General features: G+C 38.0%; 1 protein-coding gene and 1 long non-coding RNA gene across 12 annotated transcripts in view; one reads left to right on the top strand and one right to left on the bottom strand.

Annotated features, from left to right (window-relative positions):
* opcml (opioid binding protein/cell adhesion molecule-like) overlaps positions 1-18,368 on the bottom strand; it is a 204,026-nt gene that overhangs the window by 34,280 nt on the left and 151,378 nt on the right. The gene's annotated exons all lie outside the window — the stretch shown is intronic.
* The window catches only part of LOC121910329, a 109,245-nt gene that overhangs the window by 50,923 nt on the left and 39,954 nt on the right, over positions 1-18,368 (top strand). For all 10 annotated transcript variants that reach the window (XR_006099654.1, XR_006099657.1, XR_006099656.1 and 7 more), the window contains one exon: positions 12,309-12,408. This is a non-coding gene — a long non-coding RNA (uncharacterized LOC121910329). The remainder of the gene's footprint in view (positions 1-12,308; positions 12,409-18,368) is intronic.

The following is an 18,368-nucleotide window of genomic DNA, read 5'->3' as shown; positions in this document are numbered from 1 at the left end:
ATGGTGAGCCTACAAAGTGCAGGATTTTGGCACTGGAAACCAGGGCTTCATGCCCTCTTTCTCTTCCTCCCACATCCTAGCCACCTTGTCCACTTTAAAAACACATCTGCCCAACACTTCTTTTAATTTCTTTGTATTGATAATTTGTAAGTACTGGCAACAATTATTTAACCACTTCATTCTCTCTTTGTTTTTCCATTTTAATATATTTTTATTGTACATTCATACTTTCCTCTCTTTAAAGGGAAATCTGCATCAGCCTCATAGGCACACACACACACACACACACACATCTGTGCCCCTAAAAAATCACACACATCCCAAATAGCAAAATTGCTGTGGCCCAGATCCGGCCCCACACCCGACACTTACGGCACTTTTATCCGGCCCACATACCATGTGGAATGATAGCACTTGGTCAGTCTGCTCCTGTTTCCCAGATCTGGGCCACAAGCAAGCCATAGCAATGCCGAATGCCAACCAAGAATAAACCTGATAAACCAGAACTGGCCCACATCCAGAACAGAGAGCACCACATCTTTACCAAAAAAGGCCCAGATTTGATTTGGGATATTTGGGCCACATTTCTTATTTTACATGTGGACCATTTTAGGCTCATATCCATTTTGTCCAGGCCAGAAGGAGGCCAGCAGTGCTGCATCATTGCCTGAAGTGGCCCAGTTCCGTATGCTATCTGGGATACACCACATCCATACATTTATTTCAGTAGCATATCAACACCCATTTTACACTTCTGCTTACTTTGTAATGTAAAGCTTGTCTCACTGTATGTATGTCACTTTTTTTTAAAAATCTACATTATATCACCTTTAATGTTTGGTCTTGCTAGCCACCAAACCTAACCTAACCTATATTGTACATTGTATTGCAAGAGCAATTTATGTTGATAAAAAAACTTAGTTCAAGTGGCATTACATTCCCTTCAAAATGCATTTGCTGTTTCATTAGTGATATATAAATGTAATTTCCAGTAGACAGGGTACTATTTGTTAAATAAATAACCAAGTCAGACCCCCTCACCCCAACGCCCCCCCCCCATAGAAAAATGGTGGTGCAACATGGAAGAGGACTCGCTCCCTAAGTAGATATAAAGGGCTCATTCTAAGGTAATGAAAACACAATGATTCTTATTTTCAGGTGATTATTATACACTAATTAAAACTTACTTATGAATACTATATTCCATTTCTGCCAATATTTCTCCCAAAGATCCCCCTAAATCTTACAGAATGGTCCTTTTTAAAGTAACTGGAATTTAATCCTTACTATGACCAACAATAGATGTGTGAGGCATGCCTTTCTGTTTCTCTATGATTTCATCGTCTGTACTTTGAAAACAAAGCCACCAGATACTTCTTTCGACTTTCCCTCCTAGTTTTCATCATGTAAGAGAAGATTAATCAACATCATCACAGTAACAGCATGGCATTGATCACTATCACATGTCTGACATGGTTCTGACATAAAGACTTCCCTCTACTCCTCAAGCAGACAGCAGTGTTGAGGGTGTATTAAGTTTATTCAGTCCTGAGACACAGCTTCAGATCAGCATACATGGATTTACTTTACAACAGATAAGCCTAACAAAGTCATGTACTCATTACAATTCCCATATGCCTCATTAAACACATCCTATACTTCCCACATTCAACAGTCTGTGTAAAATAATCATTTATTTCTGGAACGTGTATTGGAGAAGGATGACCTTACTCTACTGTACATGTGTTTAAAGAATAGCAAGGCAGCCATTTTGACTGGAAATGCTTAATTGCATATATGCAGGTATCAGTCACCAGAAACCCAAAATACAAATCCACTGGCATCATGTATTGAAAATGCCCAAGCCTAGAGCAAATGAGAGATATTAATCATATCAGTTCATTCCAACGCCTTTGATTTAAAGTCATGTGGATGGGCTCTCACTTGCTTGTGACCCACATTCTGCCTAAGCAAAAAAAAAAAAAGAAAGAGAAAAATCCATTCACAGCCAAGAAACTACTTCCACTTTCTTGGCTCTGTTTCTCACGTCTTGACAGAATGGGGACAGTCTAATTTGATATATGGCGATAAAAATTTTGCTTTCTCAGCAGAGCATAACAAATTATATATTGAAAAATGGTTACACTTTATTTCACAATGTCTTAATTATGGAAAGATAACGGCTTAATTATGGAAAAAGTGGCTTTGCTTTGCCAGTATGCAGGTTGTTTAAATGTGTGACAAATAATGAAGAGAGAAACAAAAGTTGTGGACACAACAGACAAGACACCCAGAGTGCCCCACAAATACACTTGCAAACTTGTGAATCAGCTTTCTGTTTATTTTTGTGTGTAATATTCTACCATATTATTGAATATACAGAAAAAATGTTTTGCATATGACTCAGCATCCACTAAACTCCTCAGGTTTTCATGACTAAAATAGACAAAAATGAAATTCCCACTGTCTCAGCCTTGGGTCTCATTGAGATTATGTATGTAATAAATGTGTGACTGCTCAGGATATGTGGTAATATTAAAAATCTCTGCACTCGTTGGGTCCTCGTTAACATATAGCAAAGACGGATTTAGACTTACAGGCCACGTGGTTCATCCTGCTGGAATGATTTACCTGTAAATCAATATCTGACTGACATGAGGCAGCCTAATGAGTGCAATCATTACCATATTTATGAGTGACCACGGTGCATCTTGATATAATAGAAAACGCTGTATTTCAAAAGAGCAACCTTGCATTAAGTGTCTCACTGCCTCCCCCATTTCTCATTTGAACAAAAGGTTGCCATAACTACCATTGGTCTGCAACAAGATAATATCCCTTCATAGTTACAGTATCCACTCTTCCCATGTTTGACTTTTCTGACACATCCAATAAGTTGCTTGAAAAATTAGTCCTTCTGCTGTTGTGAGCGTGAGCACGCTCTACACAAATTGTAAAAAGCAGTCAAGCCCCAGTGCGCCTCTCTGTGTACTTTTACGTGCGGGCTTTTGTTTGTTCTATGTGCTCCGTGTGTGTGTGTTTGTTTGTCTATTTTCTCTATCTGTGCTATTAGGGGAGGTATAACAGCAGCCTGGAGTCATGATGCCCTCCCTTTCTCCCTCCATTCCATGCCGGCTTCTCTGACAGCAGAATCATTTTTCCTTTTCTTCCACGTGCCTTTTGATGATAGGTCACGTTAACTCCCCCAAACGCACTGTTTTTTCCACTTGAAGCCTCCGCAGCCCCACCTCCCGCTGCACATCATAATTTAATTGCTGAGCATTCTCCCCCCCACCCCCCACCCCCACCCCCACCCCCCACCTTTCCATTTGCCCCATTCATTTCAAATGCATGACCTTTCCTGAGAACAATGATCAATCAATAGGTGTTTTCCCTCATCAGGCCCTTTCAAATTAAAACCGCTGAGTGAATGGAAAGCCTTTCGGAGCTGAAGTTATGAAGTGCAAGTGCTGTAACGCAGGCTGGGAAAAAGGCCAATCACCACCTGCCTTTATAGTAGATGAGAAGAGAGAAGATTTTTGCACTGACGATTCAAACAAGCCACAAAGAATTCATTAGCGCTGATTGCACGTTCTAGGTCGTAGGTCAGCTGCTGTATGCACTACACACAACCACCAGCCTTACACTGTTGTAGAGGATTTCAAAAGAAACCACATTGCAACAAAAGTTGATCAGCATGTTGAGTTTGTCTCCATCATTTTTCCCAAACTTACATTTACCAGCAGACACTAAAAGACATCCTCCAGCTGGGCTGGGAGAGGATCCTCCAAGGAACTGCTGCATTATTGATTAGATCTGATAAAACACCTGCTTCTGCATCTGGGAACAGTTAAAGTTCCTGTAAGGTATGGCTAAAGTCTACTAACTGTTCAACCTTGCCTTCTGCAACCGGGTAGGCAATCTGCAGTCCATCAACAGAACAGTATGTGCAAGCATGTGTCCTGCCAAATTATCCAGTTTCAGAACTTTGAAACTCAACTTTACTTTCTGACTGTAAGCCACATTTTCCTTGTCCTACATTACTTATAGGTTCTCCACTTCTTGTTGTGCAGGGTTCCATTGTTGTGGAAAGTGTGACAATATAAGGTTAATAAGACATTTACATTGTCACCTGAGGTTTTAGATAGTCTTTCCAAGACGGTAATGAGTTAGGAAATTAAGCAATACCACCAACACTAATACAATGTCTCATCATGTACATTAAAGGGATGCTCAGGTATATAATATTGGTAGATTAACTCTTTAACCAACAACGCAAGAAAAATGAGTGATACAGGCCTCATGACATCAGTTTATATCACTATGATTTGTTTGTTTTTAAAAGGAGACAGTTTCTGGGTTGTTTTGATCACTTCACACTCTCCACCAATCCCTTGTCTCCTCTGATGATGAGGAAATGTCTGCCATCCAACATAAATGAATGACTAAAAAGTCAATTACGGCAAAGATTTTGTGATCAAGGCTGAATGTCAATGATATTAGATGATGAATGGATAATGGCGTTCTTTTCAGTTCCTTGCAAAATGAGCTTCTATTCTCTCGTCAGTGCGGTAGGTTTGCATGGGAATATTTCATGTTTTAGTTGAAGTACAAGCCTGGTGTCATGAAGACAGAGCAGCATTAGCAGATCTCTCCGAGGATCAAGGACCAAACTTTTTTCTGACAAAAACTTAAGGAAAGTGCAACACATTGAGTAAGCTGAGAATCACTGATGCATTTTGTGGAGAAATATCCACTTTGATTTGTCATGCTTCGCCAGAGGAAGACAAAGCATTAGTGAAGTGAAACAAGCTGTTGTATGGGGAGAAAGCAGGGCACAAAAGGCAGGGTATCCTCTGAATTCTAAAGCAGTGGAGAATCCTAAGAGTATGTGGGGCAACAACGCTTGATTAAAAACACACCTCAGGCACTGTAGAAGGTTTAGGTTTCATAGAGAATCTTGTGTCCTTCATGCCTAAATTGCTTGTTGTCTCTACCCGGGTTTTGTTATTTCTCATATGCCTTCAGTTCAGTAAGCATGAGGGGACAACCTCTAGTGATTTTGGTTGCATATCAATGGTGGGAAGATTCCCAGTGAAGGGTTAAACTATTATCTGGAGCAATATCCTTAGCAACCTCATGGTGAGCCAAGGCTAGCAGTCTTCTTCACGTTCAAGTTAAAAATCATTTCTTGTTAAAAAAAACATACTATGTAGTTCTACTCGTTTAAAAAAAATGGTTTGGTTTAGAGCAAAATTTGGCGTATCATCACTATTGGTGTCTCTCTTTCTTTTTTGACCTCCTTGAGAGTCTGTTTGCAGCTGTATGTGAGAGTTGGAGAATGTATTGCATACGATTGATAAAAATACAGGAGCCTTAAAAAGCACATTGAAAAGCTGCTACTGCCAAGCTTCTTACTGAAATGCTCTTCAAACAACCAAGCATCTCATTTACATGAATTAAACCAGAGTCCCCCTCCCTCTGGATAAAAGCCCTCTACGATATAGGTATTTTAACAACTCATTATGTTGATATATAGCAATTAATTAGAAAACATTATTCCTCCTAACCTTCAGTGACAAGATAAGACGGTGCAACCAACCCCTCCCCTCTGCTGCTCTAGAAAAGGGAAACAGGTGTGATCGCAAATGTCCACCTACTATGTGTTATTAATGATTTAGTTTCAAGGGGAAATTACTCGCATTGGTTTCGTGATTAATGACTGAAGACGGGAGAGCAGGAGCCAGTCACTCAGAACAGTCTGCACCTGTCGGAAGCTTTCTGATGGCTTTTACCTGCAAAATGCTTTGGACTAGACATCTCTAAGAGCAAATTGGGAGTTCTCGGTGCACTAATCTTTCCTTTAGCCCCCTCTGACCCTGTTACACCTCAGTGTCCCCCCCCCCCCCCCCCCCCCCAATCTCTGTGTCACTCACAGACTCGGTGCACTCAGACCCTCCCCCTTTTACTAACCCTCATCTGTACTTTTCTGAATGCTTTGCACTTCTTTCTCACAGTCTGTTGTGCTTTGTGTGGGTGGTGGGGTGAAACAGAAAGTTTGAGTGAGCCCTCCAGGTCTCCTGCAAAGCACACATGCACACACCTACATCTGCACGCCGCACACACATAACCGCATACTACTTTGCCTCCTCTAACAGCCAAACAACACCCCACACTCCCACGCCATGATTTTAGAAGTGCATTTGGCCAATAAATTTGAAAAGAAAGCTTGCTTGGAGACTTCCCAAGAGTACACAGGCCACAGAACAGGTTATTGCGAAGTGCTTCTTTTAATGTTATATGCTTTATTTTCACTGGCCTGCGATATGTTTTGACCTGGCTGGCCAACAATCAGCATCTCTAGACATATTCCCAAAGCTGGGCCCTGTCTTATTTATGGTAATTGGCTTAAATATACAATATCAAAGTGAGCCTTCGACAGACATGGCACCCTTCTATATACTAACTCTATGCTACTGTGGGTTTAACTGTGGAGATTGAAAATGACTAATAATCCTTTTTTTTATGTTATTGCCAATTGTTCTAAAATAAGTTTCAAGGGGAGATTCAGACACAAGGCGGGAGCTTGTTTTTCACTCCTCTTGGCCTCTAGGACATGCTGTATACATATTAATGCTCAGGATGCTGTCTGCCACAGAGCCACTGCTGTCTAAACTAAAGGCAGAATTTAAAAAGAAAGAAAAAAACATCCTCAGCACTCAAAATGGGTCACAAACTGTATTGTATTTCACCTTGTTTTTGAACATTTAATCCCTGGTGCCAAGGTATAGTAACACACACTGTTTCTATATATATATATATAAACACATTCCACTCTGGTCACAAACTTTCTCTTGGAATTAAAATGTCCATCAAATGTGTTGTACAATATGCATTTGTCCTCTTGTGTGTATTTTTGGGGGTGGTGTTAAGATGAGAAGAAGGACCTTTCTTCAAACAGGGAACCTGATTCTAGCAGTCATGTTGGCCAGTGATCTGAATCCGTATACCGACTCCACAGAGACTGTGCTTTTCTGCTGATGATGACCCTACAATGTGACCTCAGTGAGGAGATGGCAGGGAAATGAGAATATCTTATTGTTAGTAACAGGAGTATAATTCAGGGACATGTTAACACATTTAAATTGACTAAAGCTCACAGCAATCATAGCTATTACTGTCATGGAGATTCCCTGGAGGTTTTGTGTCTGCATTGAAGGTTTGCATTTGATGTTACATTGTAGGGTAGTTGGGTGATTTCTCCTGCTGTGTCCCAGTTACAATTGTGCACAGTATAAATTATACACAATTTTTTTACAGGTATACATTTATTTCCAGTTAGTATACAAGGACATACATACTATATACTATATACATTCTTTTATACTAGCAGGACATGATGCAATACGTGCAATGTGATAAGGCAATCAAACTGCGACTTCAGAATGCCACTGCCAGTTAAACCCTAACAAACAGACAGCAAAATAGTTCTTTTTTGGTGCTCCTGGAACTGTTTCACTATCATCCATCATCCATCCATCATTTTACTTTGGCATCTTGGCATGACTGGTGGCCGCCTCCCTGGGACTGCAGATGGAAATGAGCTTTTAGCTATATCTGGTAAAATAAATGCATTGTGCATTGTCCCTGTTAAATAAACAATAACATCAGTCCACTACTATTTTTGATTTTGTAAAGCTCTTATTTATTTTTATATAGCTCAATTTCCTCTGTGCATTGCATTGTGGGAGAACCAACAGCACATTCAAAAATCTAAGCCTTATCAGTCTGTATAGACACTGTTTTGAGTATACTTTGGCACTTTTTCAGTGTGAACACACTACAAACCTGCCTAGTATTAGTGCGTGGGAAGGATTTGTGATGCAGTTTGATTCTTCCTCCACACTCTGTTGTGTCTGATTCCACAGCATGATATTCGGTCGCATATCATTAAACTAGTTTTCTTCCAAAAATATTGACATTTTGAAGTGTTTAGTAGTATGATATTTTATTGTCCGCTTTTCCCTATCGCTGGTGTAACATGGCAGACGGAGTGTTTTGACCGTCCTTGAAGGCACCACTACAGACAATGAGGAAACGTAGTTTGTAGTCTAAGGCAAATCTAATTTGTAGTCTGCCAGGTGATGCAAAACACATCACCTGGCAGACTTTTGCATCTGGGTGAAGAGTGATATTTTATTACAGAGAAAACAGCAGAAAGCTTAATGTCATTCCTATATACAGTATGTACTTCCCACATTAGAAACACAGGAATCACCTTGAAAATTGGTGAAGCCGTCCTTTATTATTTGGTGTAAAGGGTTAGGCATTCTTTATTAAGATTAGTGAGAGATCACTGTCATGGTAAAATTACTGAAACATCATGATCATAGTTAAAAGAAGCCAGTGTTGACAGTTTGTAGAGAACAGGATGTGAACTGTTGTCTCTCATGTGTAAGACATTCATCCACTGTGACCTTTTATAACGCCAGTCCTCCCATTCATTTGAATGAGGGTAGTGCGTTCCAGTTGTGGGCGTTGTGGCCGCAGCGGTGCGGCACCGGCCTGTGGCCAGAAAGTTGAGCCAAGAGGTTTCTCGCCACTGTAACAATGTCACGCTACTTCCACTTTTGCCTCTCAGAGACATCAGTCATTCTTCAAACATTATAATTTCAATAAATTACTAATGCTGTTGTTTTTCCGGTCTGGACACTCTGCTGCAAACTCTAATAAAGGCTTTAGTCAAAAGTTATTTTATCCTGAACTACAGAGAAAATATTTTAGGTATGCTATCAATAATTCATTTCACTTCTAGTAATATTTTCTCTTGAGATTTATTATTAGGTTAAAGACATATTAATACTTAAAGAGAAGTATGATTTGGGATGTGTCTCCTTGATTGGCAGGTAGCCACTCACATTGTGCCCTTTTGCCACTTTCTGGCAACCTCAGGCCCAACCACTTTGACCAGTTTGGATTAAGTAACTGTAAAGTAAAAGTAACTGTCAGATGCAGTGAGCAGTGAACCCAGAGAAGCTATGAAATGTGTGCTGGTGACATCACAGAAGCTATGTTTACAACATGTTTTTCTACATTTTTCATTATGTAGATGAATCACAGTGCATTCTATCTGTGACATTTGATGCCTTTTTTTCACAAAAATTATCCATATCTGTATGTCTCCATATTATAGTATGTTGACCAGATGTCTCCAGTTTGCTGCTCAGCTTGCACTTTAAGTGGAAATGTTCCTGGATTTCCCTCCTTTCCAGATAGCATTAGGGTTTATCATAGAACTAAAAGACGTGTATTCCACATTAGCAGAGGTCTGATAACTGCAGTAGTATTAATGACTGTTTTTCACTGAACTTCCCAGTAAGTGAGTCTGTTGGATTGATGTGTGTATTCATAAGTTGAAAATAATATTTTGCATGATAGACATATTCCCATTTACCAGTATGCAAGCACAATGACATGCGGTTCCACTATAACTGTATTTCAAAGCAAACAAAAGCAATGTTTTGTGTACACTAAAGAAATGCAGAAAAAAGCATTTTGTATTCTACTGCTGCTGCTCTAATTTACATTTACATTCATCTATACAGCTTCTCTTATCGTGAATTTCAAATACATCACTTGCACAAACTGCATCTTTTATTCTATTCTGAAACAGCTCTGCAGTACAATTTCCTTAGTTTAAACGTTATCACATCTTCTTATTACACCAATTAAATGCATTTGAATTAATCAAATTTTGAGGGTACTATAAGCCCTCTGCACTTCATTTCCCTGTTACTATACTATGTGTGCTTTAGGATTACCTTAAAAATTAATTATTAACGCTGAAACGCTTAACATGCAACTTTGAATTCCAGCAAACATTTTTTCACAATGTTTCTCTCATCCCTGTTTAGTAGCAAGTTAAATGTTGTCTTAATTAAGTCACGACATGCCCGGCAAACTAGCAAAGCAAGTGCTTTTTCCCCAGTATTATTGTTGAAATTACTCTTAACATGAATAGTGCAAGTAGGTCTGAGACACTGAGGACTAAGCAATTACTGTAAAATAGGTTGACTCAGATTTGACATACAGTAAATATAAGCAGCCCCAGTAATTAGTCCAGCTCTCACAGTATAGGCCATTCAAATGGATAATCAATATTACAGACTCAAGACCAATAACTGTCTTTATTAGTAGTATTTTTTAACTTAAAGATCTATGCTACTGGTTAAAATACTACCACTAAAAGGGAGGTAATATTATTCTAACATAATGAAGGTTTAATGATATTGAGAAGTGGTTCTGAACGCCTAATGCAATGACTGCAGCTAATGTCATAGAACATGAGGTGATGATTTATTGTGTTTATGAAAGGTCAGTCTTCAACAGTGAGTCAGCACAGTCAGATGATGACCTTTCATCACTTGATATCCTTTGTAGTATTCTATGTTTTTACTGTTTTGCGACTGTTTCAGTGTTAATCAGACTTCCTGCTCAGATATCAGTGACTTGACAGTTCAGATTTTTTTCTACTGTTAAAGGACAAAAAAAGAGGATTATCAGAGGACTGGCAAAAAAGAAAAAGAAAAAAAAAGAACATATTTACCTTACTGCCTGGAGGGATTTGACTTTAGGATCACACATTTAGAACACCACAGACATGGCCTCCTACCACTAAAAGAGCTTCTCAAGGGCTTCTCAAGGTCAGTCTATTTCTCTCACAGGACAACAGTGAAAAACTTATCCATGTCTTGGTTTACAATGACTTGACTCAAGAGTACAAATTACCCCTAAATATAATCTCTTCACTGGCTGCCTGAGAGCTCTACAATTGATTTTAAAGTCACACTCTTCTCAAAGTTGATCTTATTTGAGTACAGTTGTAGTTTTGTCTTTCATAGAAATCAGAATCCACCTCTCCACTCTCCACTCAAATGCTCTCCCTGTTCCACTTATATTTTCACCAAAAATAAAGCAAAAGAAAACTCAATCCTCTTGCACAACCATGCCAGCTTATCAGTGGGCTTGTGCCATTGTTTGCACATATTAGAACACTTGACTCTGGCTTTCGTCTTGAGTCTGGGGTTTTATTCAAGAAGTCACTCAATGATGTGCTCAATGATTGGCCACGTTACTGTGTACATGCATTCAATAGTTCTGTCACAGTTTTATACTATATTACAACCTGGTCTCAGACAAATGTTTCATCAATGCAACCACTTCAGTGTCTGTATAAGCAAGCACTGAAAATCATGGATAAAAAAACCTGTATCTGATCATTATTGCAAGATAATTAAAAAGTATAATCTTTTGACATTTGAAAATTTTCTGTTAATGGCAAATGTTGGTTTATTATATAAGATCATTCACAATCTAGCATCACCACCTCTTGAACAGTTTGTTACAATATGTAGTGCCAGCTCAAGGTTAACAAGAGCTTCCACTAGAGGGGACTGTTATGTAAAATTTTGGTCTACAACATTTGAGCAAAACTGCTTCTCAGTTAAAGCAGCTGGGATGTGGAATTCTTTACCTCTGAGTATCAGAGAGTGCAATACCTTTAAACCTTTTAAACTTAGTTTGAAAACATGATTAAAAGACACTCAGGTCTGTAGACATTGAGCTAAGAGACATTGGCCAGCATTGGTACTCAGAGTCTGGTTAGATCTTTCTTGTATTGATGAACTGTCTGTCTTTAATGGTATTGGGATTGCTGATAGTGTGCTTCCTAGTGGGAATCTAGTATTGTTTTTCCTTTGGTTGTTTTGGGGTAGTTGTTATTTTTTGTTTGGTTCTTAGTTTTTGTGAGGTGTTTTTTTATTTATTTATCTATTTATTTATTTTTTTACAAAGTGTAAGTTTATGATTTATTATAATTGATCTTGGATCTTTGTAACCTGCAAATCACTGGTGGCCTCTGAAAATGAGCTTTTAACTATATCTGGTGCAATATATGTATTGTGTATTGTCCCTGCTAAATAAACAATAAACAATCAGCATACTACAACAAGAATTCAAACCAGTGAATTCTGAGTTCTTATTTCTTATCTTTTTCTTTGTTTCCTGCACAGTGGTAACATTAGAATTTCCCCTCTGGGGATCAATGAAGTCTTATCTTGAATAATTTACAACTGACATGTAACTACATTTTGGTAGGAAAAAAAGGAACCTATAGAGCATCCAAATAGACTGCAAAGAAGTGGATTATACTGCAGAGGAGTGTTGAAAAGCTTATATTGATATATATATTTATATATTTATATATATATATATATATATATATTTTTTTTTTTTTTTTTCTTTTCTAGTAATCCAGTGTAACTGACATGAATCCATGCTGACCACAGCTGCTGTGCTCCACAAAGGACACATCACCTAACTCTGTACAGCCACCTCTCAAGCCTGCAGGTAAGTGCTTGATATGAAAAAAGATCAGTTTTGGCGATGGAGGCCTTTAGGATGCTTGTCACAGCTTCTCCTGTGAGAAGGTCACTGCATTCTGGTGACTCTCGTATGCTAATTCTAACAGGACCAGAGCCTATATCGATGCTATATTTAACCCTTTCAGGTCAAAAACTGTATTTAAGTCCTATTTCCATTTATCAGCATCCATTTATCCAGAGTCTCTTATCAGCTTTGGATATACTGCATATTTTCCTTTTCACAGTAAAAAGAGATATTTGAATATTAACAATTATTTTATGTGAACAATTGCATTCAAGATTTGTTACAAAATGCATTTTGTAGTGTCAAATTACAACCGTAATGCAACTAATAGGTGAAATTTGAGAGGGTTTTGGTGAAACTGACAGCAAATATGGACTTATAACAGCCTCATAAAAGAACATAAGTGAAAATTGATAATATGCAACAGAAAACATTAACTCAAAACCTTTACTCAAGTGAAACCATGTGACCATGTGGTGGTCAAGGGCCAACACCAACAATATGAATAATTTACAAAAGCTTCATGACAAATAAATAACAGAGGACAATATTTAGAGGGGATTTGGGGGAAAATGGCACACCACCAAACTTTCAAGCACACACGTTGTTTGGATCTATATCAACACACAAGAAAGGGTTATGGCCAATTATGATAGCTCATTTTTGCTGTTTGTAATGTTTAGATTTTAGAATCTATGTATTTAAATTAGACACACCATACTGCAACCATACATATCAAAAATGCCGTAAGATTAAATTTGAGTTATTACTTTTAGGATGCTCTTAAATATCACCTTGTTATAAGCATTAAAGCATTAAAAGTAAAATGCTACAGAGGTCTCTCCAAGTCCTCCCTTTAAAGTAAAATGTCATGAATATGCAAGAGGCAGAGAAAAATTTTAATCATTACAAGATTGATGTAGCTCTGTTGTGTGAAGCAGTCTCTGTGCCAGTGAATTCTTTATTGTGTGGCAATCAGGCGCCAATTAGTTTGACCCAGTTTCAAATGAGAGAAGCAAGAGTAGCTGCATTCTGTTATTTTATTTTACTTCCATTTTTGAACTAAATAAATGCATTATTCTACACAGATGAATACATTTAAAGAGGGACACTGTTTGCATCTGACTGTCATGCTGTCTTGATCTTTGGGTCTAACACATTTGTCTTTCAGTAATGGCTATGTTAAACTCAGTTCTCTGACACTGGCAGACATTGTGATGATAAATATCATAGTTTTGATTGCAAGAAATGAATAATGCTTCCAAAGGGCTTGAACACATAAACTGACTCAACCTAAGTGTTCTTGCTAGCATTCATGATACCTGTAAAAATATGCAATCGCATTTCATTACAGCTATTTAGCTGGGGGATGCCAACCTGCGAAATTATTTAAGAAAATGTGTTTTAATCCTTTGAGAGTGCCTTTACAGCAGCAGGGTGCATAATGATGGATAGAAGGAACTTGTAAGAAGAGCTTATTCTTTAATGTCATACCAGGCACTTTCAATTAATATTTTGTATGGTCAGTTCAGAAATGTCAACCCAAGGCTGTCGATAACTTATAGTGAAAACAAATATTTCTATGCAGGCATTCATGTTTAAAATGCCTAATTCTTGGAACCTTAAGGTAAAAATGTAGAAAATCAAAAGTATGTGTGCAAGGCTGCAAAAAATAAAAACATAACACACTCTAGAGCAGTCACTGAAGTCATTAAGGTCACCAAACAAAGATATTTAAATCACAAATGATCCGATTCTCTTTGCCAAGGACTGTACGTGTTCCAGTGTAATATCACCTTCGACCAGGTTTTATTATTCTGGTACATTCACGTCTCATGTCTGGTTGACTCTGTCCTCCCACCTTGTAATGAAATAAAGTGGTGTATATGTATTTTTTTTTATCTTTTGTTCATTCCACTTTCATTTCTCAACACTCACTAACCAATGAAAACAAGCTGTAGAGTTTCTGAACACCTCCACAGAGGCTTTTGTTATGAATTTGGTGAAGTAAGCCATCATGAGATTTAAAGAGTTTGCTCCACAGGGAACAAACACATGAGGGTTTTCCTCCAGCACTCTGGCTGCCTTTATTTTTGCCTTTCATCTTTGTTCTCTTATTTTATGATTGTCCTGAAAGGGTACGTCAAGCCTCCCCCACCTCTTATGGATAATGGTTGGCACCTTGAACCCTATTGACTCGGGGAGTACTACAGCCCAGAAACTGCTCCCTGTGATTCGGGAGTTTGTCCTTGGTGACATTTCATATGATAGCTGGCATTTGATCTTGATAGCTGCTGACATCTTGTTTGCTGCTCAAAAGCACAGCAAAATACCTGTCTCTATTTTGTATGGAATTGCTTTATAGTTTTCTTTTAAAGTTTTTTTGAAATTACATTTAGTTGAAGGTGAAAATCATCTTCAGTACTGTTTCATGTGTACCGTAGCTCTATTCTGCCTTGATAACAACAGCTTTCCCCTGCACAGTGTCATGACTGGAGGATGAGTGGTAAATCCTTTTAATTCAGTTTTTTTCCCCCACTGTTAGTAAAACATATCTGGCATCAACACTGACCAGGATCAACATTGCCTAAATGCTTAGGCTGGAAACAATGGACAAACTAACAGAATAGGCACTGATGGCTTTGCACCTTGGATCACAAAATTGGACATAGCCCATTTATATAGACATATGCCCCCCAGGAAAGCTGATGGGGAAACCTTCATGATTATGGTAGATAATGAAACAATATGTAGCAACAATTGTAAAATTTAGAAATAGAAAATAGTCTAACACAAATAAGCTGTTGCACACCAAAATGTATCCAAATCCTTCCCAATATTCCAAAAGTTAACTCAGTATGAACCTCATCCTCCCTATGTTTTTTTGCAGTGGTATAAGAGCTTCAGTTTTTCACTGACAATCATTATTTGCATGATTTCAAGAAGTCACTTGCCAGGATCATAAACATATGTAGGTTGTTTTAGGTGTCTTAACAACCAATCAATGTCTCGAAATTCAATATATTCCGTTATCATGTGATCACCACTTCTGACCACAGTGGCCACTGTTTAGCAAAAGCTACATAGGCTCCTTTAAATGTTGTATTGTGTTAATACATGAATGTACCATCAATGCTGTCTAGTTCCATGGCTATGATACATAGTGTGGTGGTTCCTATTTATGCAGTCTACATGATAGTACTTTAAATAATGATCAAGTCATAAGCTGCTTGTCCATAATGGTAACACACTGACCTCTTTATGACAACCCAGTTCCCCAAACATTGAACATTATAATAAGACCAAGAGTCTAAAGCCATGCTGACATGCTTATAATTACAATACTAACACACTGATGTTTAGCACTTAGCACTTAACACAAAGTACATCTGAGCCTGTCATAAATTTTGCAAGTATGTAGCCATGAACAAAAGTTAAGCAATCACCAAAGTGATTACAATTAATCTTGTATGGCTGCACCACATTTCTTGGCAATCTATCCAACAGTGAGACATCTCACTTAAAACCAAAAAGAATTCAACTACATGATGGTGATTGAAAAGTCAGGGGATCACCAAAGTACCTAGGATTCATCTCTTCATCTCTAGGCACCCTAGATATCTCTACAAAATTACATGTGGAATCCATTTGATAGTGGAACCATAAGTATTTCTACAATATTTCATGTGGAATCCATCTACTTGTTGAGATACTGAGATATTTCAGTCATGACCAAAGTGGTGGACCGACACTGCCCAACAGACTGACATTGCCATTCCTAGAGTCAAGCCACTAGCATGGCTAAAAAACTTTATGTAGAAACTGCCCATATACACTTATATAAAAAAGCAAAAAATACAAAATAAAAAAAGTTTTTAATTTGAGTGCTGGATGTTCAACTCATACATGTGATTAGAATCTTTTGTATCCTCTGGGCTTTCTCAAATGTCATAAATTGTTGAGTGTATGTTCTATATAGCAGCAATTTATTCAATTTCAAAGTAAAGAGAGAAACTAAATCCTGTTCTGTATGTTTTGGATGAAGGCTCTGGCAAATTACAACATCTGGCTTCTTGAAAAATATGGTTTTACTATCATGGATCTAAATAAATTAGATTTTAACCAATTATCTGATAATTATGGACAGTACGCCTGTAATGAAGTGCTTGCAGAATCAATTCTTTTCCCATACATGTATGAAATGTATAATTTATTGTTCTTTTCCACACAGGCTTTACCATTTAACAAGGCTGTACTGGCTTTGCCACTCACTGTAATTTGAATGCACATACTCAACCAATTAGGATGAGACTATTCAATTCTATGGCCTTCCACCCATGTTCTCACAAGTTGACAATCTTCTTGTTGGGGTGGTGGCTGATGAAGGGCATCGAATAGAGAACAGTGGGTGGGGAGGTGAGGGCATGACTTAATTTCAATATCACAGTCTGTCTTTGCTTCAGAATTAATTACTTGTCCTCACCTTCTGTACAGTGAGAGTGGTGAATGGAATTAAATATCTAATCACATCCAATACATGCGAATCTAAATTATGTTTTCAATTTTGAGTTTAATTTTCTGGACTGTGCATGCAAATATTTCTTTCTAATACAGTACTAATGTTAGGTCATATTAGTAGATTAACATTAAACAAAGGCAAAAGAAAAAAAAAGGCATTTTCTGGAATTCAGCAGTCTGCAGTCTGCCCCATACTAGTAACAGTTATCTATCGCTACAGTGTATTGATTGTTAGAGATGCACCAATCTGACTTTTTCTCACCCGATATCGCCCAATATTATACATACCAAAGATTCCTATATTTAAACCTCAGGGTACCTGCAGATACTAAATACCGATTCAAAACATTGCCATCTTTTCCTAAATTTAAAATCTGTATAAGATAAACAAGACAATATTATGCATCTAGGATAGCTCTGGCACTAAAAAAATTGAGCCTGTTAGGACGGGATTAAGGTGACTTTTATGAGAATAAGTGAATTTTATCACAATATTGAAAAGGACAGTGTATATAATGTGGACCTGGAAAGTCTCGTTGATACCATGTAATACATGTAATAAGGTCAGTTGGGATGATACCCATCTGACATATTGGATCGATGCATCCTAACTGATTACCAGGTAAAGATGTCACTTGCTTCATTTGTCTGCTTTATCGCCATGTTACTACGGTGTTGTTGCGGGGGTAAACATAGGGGCTACACTTGAATTGTGTAGACCTATGTGGCAGTAGAGTGCTTGCATCCTGTTGACATGATTTTCAAATAATCCCCCCTGTGACCACAATGTAGTTACAATGGCAGAGTGGTGTTGTCCGTATTTCTGCATGTTGACTCCCCTGGAAGTGAAGCAACTGCAGAACCAACTGACTGACTGCAGTGAGCTATCTTGCTTGTAGCTTAGCACCACACATGCTGTAGTTGTAGGTGTTACTTTATGTTTGTCATGTCTTCAGTCAAGGCTCCCTTGTCATGTAGTTTATTTGGAAATATCCTGTTACATCTTAAAAGTTATTATGGGTTAAGGGTATCGGTAAAGACCTTTTTGTGTACATGTCTAGTAATTGTTTTAACTCTGCTAGCTTTGCCATTTTTCTATGGGATTTCCCATTGTATCATGTTGTTTGCATCATGCTAAGCGAGGAGTGTCCAGTCAGCCAGTCCACCTGGAAACCTATTTGCAAATAGTAGTACATTTATTAAAGCTCTAAGCAGCAGACCAAATAAGTTTGGAGACAAATGTATTTTTTCTTTAATTTGTACATGAATAATAACAGCGCACATGACTTTGTAGTTTTATTTGTTTGAGAAAGCTGCAAGCCACAGACAGCTGTTTCTACTCACCTCCCTTTTCTGATGTTGAGAGATTTTTTGTGATTTTTCTAATCAATAAATGTATTCTT

This window comes from Thunnus maccoyii, chromosome 13 (genome assembly GCF_910596095.1).
Source record: "Thunnus maccoyii chromosome 13, fThuMac1.1, whole genome shotgun sequence".
Taxonomy (NCBI): domain Eukaryota; kingdom Metazoa; phylum Chordata; class Actinopteri; order Scombriformes; family Scombridae; genus Thunnus; species Thunnus maccoyii.
The sequence above is the reverse complement of the archived record's forward strand: the minus strand, read 5'-3'. Positions and strand labels throughout refer to the sequence as shown.